The 15,339-nt window shown below is 47.9% G+C and overlaps 1 non-coding gene and 2 pseudogenes across 1 annotated transcript; all 3 read right to left on the reverse strand.

Moving 5' to 3' along the window:
* Positions 1–1,898: 1,898 nt before the first annotated feature.
* On the reverse strand, positions 1,899–4,973 carry LOC149519429 (25S ribosomal RNA; annotated as a pseudogene).
* A 237-nt stretch (positions 4,974–5,210) lies between these two features.
* On the reverse strand, positions 5,211–5,366 carry LOC149519430 (5.8S ribosomal RNA). The gene has a single exon (XR_016341254.1). It is a non-coding gene; the product is annotated as a 5.8S ribosomal RNA (ribosomal RNA).
* A 686-nt stretch (positions 5,367–6,052) lies between these two features.
* LOC149519431 (25S ribosomal RNA) lies at positions 6,053–7,906 on the reverse strand (annotated as a pseudogene).
* Positions 7,907–15,339: the final 7,433 nt, after the last annotated feature.

The raw sequence follows: 15,339 nt of genomic DNA on the forward strand, positions 1-15,339 counted from the left end.
GTGTGACACCTGTATGAAGGGCCAGCTTGTGCCCATGATGGTTGAGGCAAGTGCCCGTACCAAAGGGCAGCCTGTGCCGATGATGGTCGATGCATGTGCCATCACCATGCACCATCATACGTCATTGATGGTCGAGGCCTTGGCCGAACTTTGATTTTGAGAGACAGTGCACATGCTGGGCTCGGGCATGTGCTGGTGCCACATTTTTTTTCCCAGGGCACCATCGTCGGAGCATCATCAGAGAACCTGACCGGTGGCATTGGGGGTTCCGACGATTGGGGGGTCGAGGGGTGTGCACACATGATGTGTGATGGGTGCTGGTACTTGGCCCTTATAGTGGCCCCCATCCCTCAACAAACCTTTAGAACTCACACCCTCTTAAAGAGCATATGAGATTTTATAGGTTTGCTGCTAGTAGCCATTCAAGTGTCTGAAATGAGGATATTTTTTTCAAATGGTCACAAAATCTTCTACACTTCAAGTTTTTAGATGAATTGTTTTGTGCATGCCAAAAAAAATACAAGGATCACATCTACCAAATTTGGGGCTAAAACTCCTAAAAAAATTTAAAAAAATCTCGAACCGTAAAAAGTTTTGAAAATCATGAAAAATAGAAAATGAGTCATCTTGCCATGAAACTTCACATGAAGGCTTAGGGGACCATTGTATGAATTTACAAGCCATAAAAATGGCATGGTGCTTGCTTCGGGCTCAAGACACCCGCGCATGGTGTGCGGGTGCTGGGGAGTGCTCATGTGAATTCACAGGCCATAAAAATGGTATTGGCATGGTAGAAATATGAAGATGTGCCTAAACCTACCTACCATCCGCTCGTGGCGCGCATTGGTGCTCGACCCAAGCTCAGGACACCCGGGCATGGTGTACGGGCGTTGGGGAGGGCTCATATAAATTCATGGGCCACAAAAATGGCTTTGGCATATAGAGTTCATTCCCAGTCTAAGCTTCGATCGGATCGAGGGTTGTGGCAGCAGGATCGATAGCACGTAGAGCGAAACCTAGCTGATCCTCAGCTTGCACATCTTGCCTCTCTGGCTAGCATAGTGCCCACCCACTTATTTTGTGGGTTGACTTAGGCATATGGAGTTCATTCCCAGTCTAAGATTGGATCAGACCGAGGGTTGTGGTAGCAAGACCCGCAGCAGGATTGACAGCATGCAGAGGGGGACTGTGTCGATGCTTAGCTTGTTTATCCTACCTTTCTGGCTGGCTCAATGCCTGCACCCTCATTTCGTAAGTTGACCTAGGCATACAGAGTTCATTTCTAGTCTAAGCATATGGAGTTTATTCCTAGTCTAAGCTCGGACTGGACAGAGGGTTGGGGTAGTAGGACCCATAACAGGATGGACAGTATGCAGAGAGGGATCGGGTCGATCTTTGGCTTATGAATCCTGCCTCTCTAGCTGGCTCAATGCCCGTACGTTCGTTTTGTGGGTTGACTTATACATATAGAGTTCATTCCCGGTCTAAGCCCCAGCCACACCGAGGGACTCACAATAGGATCTACAACACACCGAAGGGGACCAGGTCAATCCCTAGCTTACGCATTTTGGCTCTCCGACTGGCTCAGTGCACGCACGCTTGTTTAATGGGTTGACTTAGGCATACGTAGTGCATTCCTAGTCTTGACCAACCAAGGGCCGGATGCTATCGATGGTGTTTGGGGTAACAACCAAGGGGGACCTGCAATAGGATCCTTGTCTGGTGCATCCTACCCTCGAGGTTGGTTTAGTGCCCGCATACTCGTTTCGTGGGCTGACTAGGGTGAACGGAGTTCTTTCCCAATCAAGACTGAGAGACGGAGGGCCCCAGGTCATACCCAACCCCGGAAGGGGGCAACGTGAAAAGAAGAAAGGTCGGTGGGGGAAAGGGAGAAAGGGACAAATCGAAGCGATAAAGGGTTAAATCTTAGTGGATCATGGTAGCAAGGCCACTCTGCCACTTACAATACCCCATCGTGTATTTAAGTCATCTACAAAGGATTCTGCCTACCGCTTGGTGGGAATTGAGCACCAAGGAGGCCCGTATGGCTCATATACCGCGGGGGCTACACCTACAACATGTGCCCTTGGGGGCCATGGGCCCATACTGTGGGTTGGTAATGAAGCGGCAGGCACGTGCGTCGCTTCTAGCCCGAATTCTAACTTAGAGGTGTTCAGTCATAATCTAGCGTATGGTAGCTTCACGTCACTGGCTTTTCAACTAAGCGCGATGACCAATTGTGCAAATCAATGGTTCTTCTTGTACTAGGTTGAATTACTATCGCGACGCTGCCATCAGTAGGGTAAAACTAACCTGTCTCACGATGGTCTAAACCCAACTCATGTTTCTTATTGGTGGGTGAACAATCCAACATTTGGTGAATTCTGTTTCACAATGATAGGAAGAGCCGACATCCAAGGATCAAAAAGTAATGTCGTTATGAACGCTTGGCTGCCACAAGCCAGTTATCCCTGTGGTAACTTTTTTGACACCTCTAGCTTCAAATCCCAAAGGTCTAAAGGATCGATAGGCCACGCTTTCATGATTTATATTTGTACCAAAAATCAGAATCGAATGAGCTTTTACCCTTTTGTTCCACACAAGATTTTTGTTCTCATTGAGCTCATTGTAGGACACCTACATTATCTTTTAATAGATGTGCCGCCCTAGCCAAACTCCCTACCTAACAATGTCTTCCACCCAGATCGACCGGCTAAGGTCGAGCTTGGGTCTAAAAGAAAGGGTCGTGCCCGCCCTCAATTCACGGAATAAGTAAAATAACGTTAAAAGTAGTGGTATTTCAATTTCACCAGGGGGCTCCCACTTATCCTACACCTTTCAAGTCATTTCACAAAGTCGGACTAGAGTCAAGCTCAACAGGGTCTTCTTTCCCTGTTGATTCTACCAAGCCTGTTCCCTTAGCTGTGGTTTCTTTGGATAGTAGACAGGGACAGTGGGAATCTTATTAATCCATTCATGTGTATCACTAATTAGATGACGAGGCATTTGGCTACTTTAAGAGAGTCATAGTTCCTCATGCCGTTTACCCGTGCTTGGTTTAATTTCTTCACTTTGACATTCAGAGCACTGGGTAGAAATCACATTGCATGAACATCCACAAGGACCATCGCAATGCTTTGTTTTAATTAAACAGTCAGATTCCCATTGTTCGTACTAGTTTTGAGTCGACTGTTCATTGCCTGGGGAAGGCCCCCGAGGGAGCCGTTCCTAGTCCATCCCTTGGTCGACACGCGGTGACCCGCTCTCACTACGGGAATAGCTCGAGTAGTGCACCAATAGCCAATGACTTCAGGACTGGGATGCCCGTGCCCAGCCCTCATAGCCAATCTTTTTCCCGAGGTTACGAATCCATTTTGCTGACTTCCTTTGCCTATATTGTTCCATCGATCAGAGGCTGTTCACCTTGGAGACCTGATGTGGTTATAAGTACGATTGAGCACGGATGGCACTCGATCTTTCATATTTTCAAGGGTCGTCAGGGGTACACCGAACATAACACGACATGCGATGCTCTTCCAGCAGCTAGACCCTATCTTCAGCTGAGCCTTTTCTAGGGTGGGTGAGCCATTAAATGGGAAAGATAACTCTTCTTGAGGCCCTCGTCGACGTCTCCAGACTCTCTAACATTGTCATTAGCCATCGCATCCCAGTTCAAGAATTTTAACCTGATTCCCTTTCGAAGCTCGCACGAGACACACTGTCGAACGGGTTTCCCCCGTCTCTTAGGATCGACTAACCCATGTGCAAGTGCCATTCACATGGAACCTTTCCCCTTTTTGGCCTTCAAAGTTCTCATTTGAATATTTGCTACTACCAACAAGATTTACATCGACGGTCACTCCGCTCTGGCTCACACCCCAGGTTTTACGATGACCATCGCTCCCTTTTACTCATCGGAGCCTAGCCCTTGCCCGAACGACTGGGTATAGGTCACGCGCTTAAGCGCCATCCATTTTTAGGGCTAGTTGATTCAGCAGGTGAGTTGTTACACACTTCTTAGCGAATTTCAACTTCCATGACCATCGTCCTACTGTCTTAATCGACCAACACCCTTTGTGGGTTTTAGGTTAGCATGCAGTTGGGCACCGTAACTCGACTTCTAATTCATCCCTCATCGCCCGTTCTGCTTACCAAAAATGGCCCACTTGGAGCTCTCGATTTTGTGGTGCGGCTCAATGAAGCAGCCGAGTCATCCTACCTATTTAAAGTTTGAGAATAGGTCAAGGGCATTATGCCCTCAATGCCTCTAATCATTGGCTTTACCCAATAGAACTTGTCAGGGGCTCCAACTATCCTGAAGGAAACTTCGAAGGGAACCAGCTACTAGATGGTTCGATTAGTCTTTCACCCCTATACCCAAGTCAGATGAATGATTTGCACGTCAGTGTCGCTGTGGGCCTTTACCAGAGTTTTCTCTGGCTTCACCACGCTCAGGTATAGTTCACCATCTTTCAGGTCTCGACGGGCATGCTCACACTCGAACCCTTCTCAGAAGATCAAGGTCAGTCGGTGGTGCACCCACGAAAGATCCCACCAGTTAGCTTCCTTGTGCCTTACGAGTTTTTTGGCCCGTTGACTTATACAAATGTCAGGCTCCTTGGTTCATGTTTCAAGATGGGTCGAATAGGGAACTCGTAGGTCGACGTCGGGAACACGTCGGGGCCATGGCATGTCGAGACGATGAATGCTGCATTGCATGATCGTAGTGATGATGACTTCATGAGCGCATCAAAATCTCGGGCTTGGGCCATCATCGTGACCTACGTCGATCCATGCCCTGAGCCGATTGGTGGACCGACTCTCACCGTTCCACATCCAATTGGGATGCTCGATTCTCAAGCTGGGCTTTTTTCGGTTCACTCGCCGTTACAAAAAGAATCTTGGTAAGTTTTTTTTCCTTTGCTTATTGATATGCTTAAACTCAGCGGGTGATCCTACCTGACCTGAGATCGTGATGCAAACATCAATCGAGCGATGCGAGGGGTCTAACGGGCTACGGGTGGACAATGAGTGCGCATCATCAGGGATGAGGCACGCTGGGAGCTCTACCACTAACGGTCACGGCGTTGTCATTGCCGAGGACTCATTTTTAGGCCAACTACAATCAACAAGATCACGGGAGGACATCTTCCACCTTCCTCCTTCCCGGGAGCTTGATGGGTGAAGGGTCGAGGGGGGACGATGTCGGATGACACCTAGGTAGGCGTGCCTTCGACCTAATGTCTAGGGGTGTAACTTGTATTCAAAGACTCGATGGTTCATGGGATTCTACAATTCACACCAAGTATCGCATTTTGCTACGTTCTTCATAGATGTGAGAGCTGAGATATCCATTGCCTAGAATCGTTTCATTTTAGCAGTCGCGATGCTGCCCATGCATGCACCACAAACATAATAAGTAAAATAACGTTAAAAGTAATGATATTTCAATTTCACCCAGGGCCTTCCACTTATCCTACACCTTTTAAGTCATTTCACAAAGTCGGACTAAAGTCAAGCTCAAGAGGGTCTTCTTTCCTCGTTGATTTTGCCAAGCTCATTCCCTTAGCTGTGGTTTTACTGGATAGTAGACAGGGATAGTAGGAATCTCGTTAATCCATTCATGCGCATCACTAATTAGATGACAAGGCATTTGGCTACCTTAAGAGAGTCATAGTTACTCCTATCGTTTACACACACTTGGTTGAATTTCTTCACTTTGACATTCAGAGCACTGGGTAAAAATCACATTGCATGAGCATCCACAGGGACCATCGCAATGCTTTTATTTTAATTAAATAGTCAGAATCCCCTTGTCCGTACTAGTTTTGAGTCAACTGTTCTTCCCCCAGGTAATGCCCCCGATGGAGCCATTCCTAGTCTATCCTCAGTCAACATGTGGTGACCCGTTCTCATCGTGAGAGCAACTCGAGCAGTGTATCGACAGCTGACAAGTTCGAGACTGGGACCCTATGCCCAGCCCTTAGAGCCAGTTCTTTTCCTGAGGTTATGGATCTATTTTATTGACTTTCCTTGCCTACATTGTTTTATTGACCAGAGGCTGTTCACCTTGGAGACATGATGTGGCTATGAGTATGACTGAAAGCAGACGGTACTCGGTCCTCTAGATTTTTAAAGGCCGTTAGGGGCACACTGGACACCATGTGACGTGCGATGCTCTTTTGACCTCTGGACCCTACCTCCGACTGAGCCATTTCTAGGGTGGGTGGGCCGTTAAATAGAAAAGATAACTCTTCTCGAGGCCCTCACCGATGTCTCTAGACTCCCTAACGTTGCCATCAGCTGTCGTATCTCGATTCAAGAATTTTAACCCAATTTCCTCTCTAAGCTCATATGGGACGCACTGTCGGATGGGCTTCCCCGTCTCTTAGGATTGACTAACCCATGTGCAAGTGCCGTTCACATGGAACCTTTCCCCTCTTCGAACTTCAAAGTTCTCATTTGAATATTTGCTACTACCACCAAGATCTGTATAGATGGCTACTCTGCTCAGGCTCGCACCTTGGGTCTTACAACGATCGTCGCACCCTCCTACTCATCAAGGCCTGGCCTTTGCCCCGACGGTCGGGTATAGGTCGTGCACTTAAGCGCCATCTATTTTCAAAGCTAGTTGATTCGGTAGGTGAGTTGTTACACACTCCTTAGTAGATTTTGACTTCCATGACCATCGTCTTACTGTCTTAATCGACTAACACTCTTTGTGGGTTCTGGGTTAGCGCACAGTTGGGCACCGTAACTTAGCTTTCGGTTTATCCCACGTCACCAGTTTTGCTTACCAAAAATGGCCCATTCAGAGCTCTCGATTCCTTGGTGTGGCTCAATGAAGCAGCCGCGCCACCTTACCTATTTAAAGTTTGAGAATAGGTCAAGGGCATTATGCCCCCAATGCCTCTAATCATTGGCTTTTGTCGATAAAACTTGTTGGGGGCTCTAGCTATCCCGAGGGAAACTTCAGAGGGAACCAGCTACTAGACAGTTCGATTAGTCTTTTGCCCCTATACCCAAGTCAAACGAATGATTTGCACGTTAGTATCGCTGTGGGCCTCCACCAAAGTTTCCTCTGGCTCCACCCTGCTCAAGCATAGTTCACCATCTTTTGTGTCTCGACGGGTATGCTCACACTCGAACCCTTCTCAAAAGATCAAGGTCGGTCGGTGGTGCACCCACAAGAGATCCTGCCAGTCAGCTTCCTTATGCCTTACGGGTTTCCTGGCCCATTGACTTGTACGCATATCAAACTCTTTAGTCTGTGTTCCAAGACAGGCCGAATGAAGAGCCCACAGGCTGACATCGGGATCACACCAGTGCCATAGTACATCGAGATGACGTGAGCTACGTTTCATGATCATGGCGACGATGTCTTCGTAGGCACATCGAAAGCTCGGGCTTGGGCCACAGCTACAACCTGTGTCGATCCATGCCCCGAATCGATCGACGGACTGACTCCTACCATTCCACATCCAACCGAGGTGTATCGACCCTCATCCACTTCCCTCCCCACAATTTTGAGCACTCTTTGACACTCTTTTCAAAGTCCTTTTCATCTTTCCCTCATGGAACTTGTTCGTTATCGATCTCTCATCGGTATTTAGCCTTGGACGGTATTTATCACCCGATTGGGGTTGAATTCCCAAACAACCAGACTCACAGATAGTACCTTATGGTACGACAAGGTCCAAGTACAATGGGGCTCTCACTATCTTCGATGCCCCTTTCCAGAGGACTTGGGCTCGATCTGCCACTGAGGATGCTTTTCCAGACTACAATTCAAGCATCGGGGGTGCTCGATTCTCAAGCTGAGCTCTTTTCGATTCACTCACCATTACTAGGGGAATCCTGGTAAGTTTCTTTTCCTCCGCTTATTGATATGCTTAAACTCAACGAGTGATCTTACCTAACCTTGGGTCACGACGAGAGCATCGAATCGAGCGATGTGGGGGGTCTGACATTGCGGACTTGTTCGACCAACTTGGGAGCACAAAGTGGTTCACCAAGCTAGATTTGAGGTCGGGCTACTACCAAGTCAGGATCATGGAGGAAGATGAGCCAAAGACAACATGTGTCACTCGGTATGGTTCGTATGAGTTCTTGGTGATGCCTTTGGACTCATGAATGCCCCAGTAACATTCTGCACCCTTATGAACAAGGTACTTCAGTCGTTCCTTAATCGATTTGTTGTGGTTTATGTGAATGACATTGTGATCTACAGCCAGACTTTGGGAGAGCATGTAGACCACTTGAGGCAGGTGTTCAAGGTGTTGTGGGTGGACAAGCTATTTGTTAAGAGGGAGAAACGCTCATTTTCCCAACAGGAGATCCCATTCTTAGGCCACATAGTGGGAGGTGGTAGGATACGCATGGATGAAGGCAAGATGCACGTCATCCTGGAGTGGGAACCTCCAGCCAAGGGCACTGAGTTGAGATCATTCCTTGGGTTGGTCAACCACTACAAGTGCTTTATCAAAGGTCACTCAGCAATAGCCACACCATTGATTGACTTACTTAAGAAAAGGAGAGCATGGGAGTGGAGTGCAGGGTGCCAAGAAGCCTTTGACAGGTTGAAGTGGGCTATGACCAAGGAGCCAGTCTTGGCCTTGCCAGACCATGCCAAGCCGTATAAGGTGCATACAGATGCATCACACTTTGTCATAGGGGGCGTGTTGATGTAAGAGGGACATCTAATCACGTTCGAGAGCAAGAAGCTGAACGAGACTGAGTACAAGTACACAGTCTAAGAGAAGAAGATGACTGTAGTGGAGCACTACTCGCTCACTTTATGCCATTACTTGTTGGGGTTAAGGTTTGTGGTTAGGATGGACAATGTGGCGACTAGCTACTTCCAGACATAGAAGAAGCTGTCCCTCAAGCAGGCGAGATGGTAAGATTTTTTTATGGAATTTGATTTCCAGATAGAGTACAAGCCAGGACAGGCAAACCTGGTGGCAGATGCCCTGAGCAGGAAGGCTAACCTTACTACCATTAGCCAACCAGAGGGGTCACTAGTCCCATGCATCAAGGAGGGACTTACATATGATCCTACAGCCAAGGCTCTTATGGAGTACGCCCAGCAAGGTAAGACTAGGCAGTTTTGGGTGCAGGATGGTTTGTTGTACACCAGGGGTAGTAGACTGTTTGTGCCGCAGGATGGGAAGCTCAGTAAGGAAGTTTTGTAAGAGTGTTTGATTCAAGGTGGGTTAGACACCCAGGAGTGAGTCGTACCTTGGCATTGATCAAGGATTGGTACTACTGGTGGCACATGAGGGATGATGTGGAGGCCTATGTAAAGACTTGTCTTGTGTGCCAACAGAACAAGGTAGAGCTCAAAAAATCAGGCGGTCTCTTGGAGCCATTGCCATGCCAGAACGACCATGGTAGAGTGTTTCTCTGGACTTTATAGTTGATCTACCCAAAGCAGAGGGGTTTGAAAGCATCATGGTAGTGGTAGACAAGTTTTCCATGTATGGAATCTTCATTCCAGCAACCAAGGAGTGCCCAACCAAGGAGGTAACTTGATTGTTCCTAAAAAACATGGTATCTAAAACAGGGACACTTTTTCCAACAAAGGTATATCTCAAACAAAGGGTGAGCAGGTACCGATGGTGGTCGAGGCATGTGCCCACACCAAAGGCTAGCATGTGCTGATGGTGTTCGATGCGACTGCCCTCACCAAAGGCCATCTTTTGTCGATGCTGATCAAGGCAGGTGCCTACACTAGTTCCAACTTGTGCGCATGCTGATTGAGCCATGCATGCACTGATGGTGGTCGAGGCATCTGCCTGCACCAAGGCCCAACACGTGTCGATGTTTTTTGAGGCATGACACGTGTCGATAGTGATCTAGGCAAGTGCGCATGTCACACCCTGGGTGGGTGCGCCAGGCACATCAAGCGCACTGCACGCGAGCTAGAGGTTGAGGCCCGCACATTAGGCGCACTGGTGGGTATTTACGCGCAAGGCCTAGGAGACAAGGTCAGAATGCCCGCCCAGCTTGCAGGCAAGCCCGTGAGGCCAAGGCCTAGCCCGCAGGCTGCCCGCAACACATCCAGAGGGGCCCAAGATGGGAGATATGCAAGTGAATCTTCTGGAAGTTTTAGGATCAGCAAGAGCCTCCTGGTAGATTTCGTTGACCCTAGAATTCAGGAGTTAGAATCCTGATTGATTGTAATCTTTGTAATTCCTTGATTTTAGCCTTTATTCTAGGGATATTGCCATTAAGTGTAGCTAGAGCCCCAACTATAAATAGAGGGCTGCTCCACCCTTATTTGTACACCATCAAACACTTCTGTTTTAGTGAATACAGAGCATATTTCCAGCATTCTGCCTTATTATCTTGTTTCTCTTTAACTTGCATAATCAGCCCTTCCCATTGTTTTAGTGCCTGTACGCTTGTGTTTTAGGCTGACTTAGGCATAAAGGAGGAGATTCCAAGCCTAAAGCTGCATGGATTCTGAGTCTAAGGTCAGAGCCTATGATAGTTGGTATCAGAGCAAGTTCAGTTCTCCGTGTTTGTGTTGTGAAAGTTAGATCGTGATTGAGGAGATCGCATCCCAAAGCGACGTTGTTAGCCAACAACCAGAGGCCTAAGAACAGGGGTGTGAAAGAGCAAGAAAGCCAGTTCAAGAGATATATGGTCTACCATAGACGGTAGGCTGGCCAAGGTGGAGGTGACCATAGGTGACATGAGGGAAAAGCTTGAGGAAATGGAGACTCACATTGCATCGCTAGACTCCATGGGGGAGGAGATCCAAGGTGAGCTACAAGCTACTTTCAATAAAGGCATGGGCGTGATCACCTAAAGGAATGAGGCCTTGGAGGCTGAAGTGGTGACTTTACACAATGGCATAGAGGCCATGCGCCGGCGGATGGAAGAGCTTGCCAGCGAGCTCGTTGCTTGCAAGACTGCCATTAGGAATGGCATGTTTGCTCAAGATGGATGTCCCCAAGCCTATAGAGTTTAAGGGAACTAGGGCAGCCAAGGAAGTACACAACTACCTATAGGGTATGAAACAGTATTTCTAGGTCATGGGTATGCAGGACGAGACAATAAAGGTAAACACTGCTGCTATGTATCTCACTAATGTAGCCTTGTTGTGGTGGAGGCACAGGTGTGATGATGTTAGGCATGGGAGCACCAAGATTGGAACCTGGAAAGAGTTCCAAAAAGAGTTTAGAGAGCAATTTTACCCAGAGTATGCTGATGATGAGGCATGGGCAAAGTTACGCAGGCTGAGCCAGCAAGGGGACATACGAAATATGTCCAAAAATTCTCTGAACTGATGTTACAGATCTCAAATCTAGGTAAGAAGGATGCCTTATTTGCTTTCATGGATGGGCTGAAGCCATGGGTGAAGCATGAATTACAACGAAGGGGAGTTCCTGACTTGGCTAAAGCCATAACTACTACTGAGTCCTTGATAGAGTTCAAGCCTCTAAACAAGTTTGAGTCTTTCAAGCCCAAGGGTAAAAGTAAGGATGAGAGTGCCCGAAAGAAGTAGTCCAAGGGGAAGGATCACGACTGGGAGTCAAAGGAGGGGGACTAAGACCATTCAACCAAGGATGACAAGAGGAAGCCACCAATAGGCAAATGGAAAGCAAAAGGGGATCGAGAGCCACTAGCATGTTACCTATGTGGAAGGAGCCACATAGCTTGCAATTACCCATAAAATGGCAAGCTAGCTATTGTAGAGAAGGAGTCTGACGAGGAGCCAGAGACAAAGGCAGTAAAGCTTAGGTCATTGGTGTTCAATGCTATCCAGAGTAAGGGGAGCCGTAAGCCAAAGGGCTTGATGTTTACAGATCTGATGGTTACGCATCAGAAGGTGAGCGCATTGGTGGACATAGGTGCCTCACATCTTTTTATTTTAGGTGATGGAGCCTAGAAGCTTGGACTAAAGGTGCAACAAGGGACTGGTACCATTAAAACGGTGAACTCCAAGAAAGTTCCAACCATTAGAGTAGTGCAGGGAGTAGAGTTACAACTTGGAGACTATAGAGGTAATACCCCTTGATGACTATGAGTTTGTGATTGGTTGGATTTGCTTGTTTGGATTAACACCCTCCTTGTGCCTTTTGCCAATTGCATTTGCCTCTTGGATGCATGGTGCCAATGCCTAGTGCCATTGAGAAGAGGGTCTGGAGTTGGGTTACGGGTGGTCTCAGCCATCCAATTTACCAAGGAGGTAAGCAGAAAAGAAGACACCTTCTTGGTAGCCCTAAAGTATGAGGAGCCAAGGGAGAAAGAGATCGAGTCACCCTTGGAGGTGCTAAAGGTGCTGAAGACCTTTAGTGATGTGATACCCGCAAAGCTGCCTAACCAGCTACCACTTAAGAAAAAGGTGAACCACATCGAGCTGGTGTTTGAGGCCAAGACACCAGCTAGAGCCCCTTACCATAAATCCCCACTAGAGTTGGAGGGACATCCAGTCACATTTGAGAGTAAGAAGCTAAATGAGATTGAATTCAAGTACACGATCTAAAAGAAGAAATGACTGTAGTGGTGTACTACTTGTGTACTTGGTGTCACTATCTGTTAGGGTCAAGGTTTGTGGTTAGGATGGACAATGTGGTGACCAGCTACTTCCAGACATAAAAGAAACTGTCCCTCAAGCAAGCGAGATGGCAAGATTTTCTTACGGAATTTGATTTTCAAATGGAGTAGAAGCTAGGGTAGGCAAACCTTGTAGATGCCTTGAGCAGGAAGGCTAACCTTGCTGCCATTAGCCAACCAGAGGGGTCACTGGTGCCGCGCATCAAAGAGGGACCGCGTATGATCCTACAGCCAAGGCTCTTATGGAGTATGCCCAGCAAGGTAAGACTAGGTGGTTTTAGGTGAATGATGGTTGGTTGTACACCAGGGGCAGTAGACTGATTGTGCCACAGCATGGGAAGCTCAGCAAGGAAGTTTTGTAAGAGTACCATGATTCAAAATGGGTTGGACACCCAGGAGTGAGTCATACCTTAGCACTGATAGAGGATCGGTACTACTGGCCGCATATAAAGGACGATGTGGAGGCCTATATGAAGACTTGTCTTATGTGCCAATAGGACAAGGTAGAGCTCAAGAAACCAGGCAGTCTCTTAGAGCCATTGCCAGTGCCGAGCGATCATGGAATAGTGTTTCTCTGGACTTTATAGTTAGTGTACCCAAAACAGAGGGGTTTGGAAGCATCACGGTAGTGGTGGACAGGTTTTCCAAGTATGGAATCTTCATTCCAACAACCAAGGAGTGCCCAACCGAGAAGACAACTTAATTGTTCTTGAAGAACATGGTTGAGTACTAGGGAGTGCCGAGGACCATTGTTAGTGATCGGGACGGGCGTTTCACGAGTAGGTTCTGGACTAAGTTGTTCAAGCTGTTAGGGTCAGACTTAAACTTTTCCACCAGCATTCATCCACAGACCATGGGTAGACTAAGCGTGTGAATGGACTATTGGAGGTCTACCTTAGGCATTATGTGAGTGCCAAACAAAGGGACTGGCCAAAGCTGCTAGATGTTGCACAATTTTCCTACAGCTTGCAAAGGAGCGAGGCAACGAACTAGAGCCCATTTGAGGTTGTGATAGGGTAATAGCCACTAACACCTGGTTCGATTGCTGTAGGTTATATAGGGCTGAATATCATACAAGTTTGCCAAGGCATGGTAGGAGCAAACTGACTTGGCCAGAGTCTATCTACATAAGGCGGCCAAAAGGTCAAAAAAGTGGGTAGGTCAGAATAGGTGGGACGTGCAGTTCTAGGTTGGAGACTTAGTGTTGGTGAAGCTACATCCCATTATAGGGCTGCACATAGGCCTAGCGCAGAGGTATGAGGGACCTTTTCGAGTACTCAAGAGGGTAGGCAAGGTTGCCTAGAAGCTGGATATGCCACCTAAGCTGAGGGTACACCCAGTGTTTCATGTAAGCATGCTCAAACCGTTCCATGAGGATGAGGGAGATCTAGGACGAGCAGAGTCAAAGCGTACACCATTGGGAGTAAGGGCCTCATATGAGAAGGAGGTCCACAGCATCATAGCTGACAGGGAGGTGAGACAGAAAAACTACCAACCAAGACAAGAGTGCTTGGTGCACTAGAAGGGACTTCTAGACAGTGTGGTGAACTGAGAACCAATAGAGGACTTATGGCAGTTCGGAGACCAGATTAGGTAGTACCATACAAAGGACATAATGAGGGTGATGCGCAATCAAGTGGGGGACAATGTCACACCTTGGACGGGTGTGCCAGGCACATCTGGTGCATAAGCACATGAGCTAGAAGTTAAGGCCCGCACACCAGGTGCGCTGGCAGGTATTTGCATGCAAGGCCTAGGAGACAAGGTTAGAACACCCGCCCAGCTTGCAGGCCAGCCTGTGAGGCCAAGGCCTGGCCTGTAGGCTGCCCGTACTACATCTTAAGGGGCCCAAGGTGGGAGATACGTAAGTGAATCTTTTGGAAGCTTGCAGGATCAGCAGGAGCCTTCTGGCAGATTTGATTGACCTTAAAATTCAAGAGTTAAAATCTTGATTTATTTTAATCTTTGTAATTCCTTGATTTTAGCCTTTATTCTAGGGATACTGCCATTAAGTGTAGCTGGAGCCTCAACTATAAATAGAGGGCTACTCTACCCTCATTTGTACACCATCAAACACTTCTATTTTAGTGAATACAGAGCATATTTCTAGCATTTTGCCTTCTTATCCTATTTCTCTTTAACTTGCGTAATCATCCCTTCCTATTGTTTTAGTGCCTGCACACTTATGTTTTAGGCTAACTTAGGCATAAAGGAGGAGATTCCAAGCCTAAGGCCGAACTGATTCTGAGTGTAAGTTCAGAACCTGTGACACCCACACCAAGGGCCGACTTGTGCCGATGGTGGTCGAGGCATGTGCCCGCACCAAGGCCTAGCTCGTGTCGATGGTGGTCGAGGTAACCGCCACACCAGCTCGAGGCATGTGCTCACACCAAGGCCCAGCACGTGCCGATGGTGTTCAAGGTAACTACCCGCACCAAGGCCCAGCATGTACCGATGGTGTTCAAGGCAACCGCCTATACCAGGGGCCATCTTCTATCGATGGTGATCGAGGCAACCGCCCGCACCAACGCCCAGCACGTGTCGATGGTGTTCAACATAACTGTCCACACCAGGGGCTATCTTTTACCGATGGTGGTCAAGGAAAGTGCTCGTACCAAGGGCCGACTTGTGCCGATGGTGGTCGGGGCATGTGTCAGCACTAAGGCCCAGCACGCACCGATGCTATTCGAGGCAACCACCCGCACCAAGGCCTAGCATGTCCCAATGGTGTTTGAGGCAACCGTCCGCACCAGGGGCCATCTTCTGCCGATG

This window comes from Durio zibethinus, chromosome 3, assembly GCF_047325235.1.
Source record: "Durio zibethinus cultivar Kanyao isolate XHJ-2024 chromosome 3, ASM4732523v1, whole genome shotgun sequence".
NCBI lineage: Eukaryota > Viridiplantae > Streptophyta > Magnoliopsida > Malvales > Malvaceae > Durio > Durio zibethinus.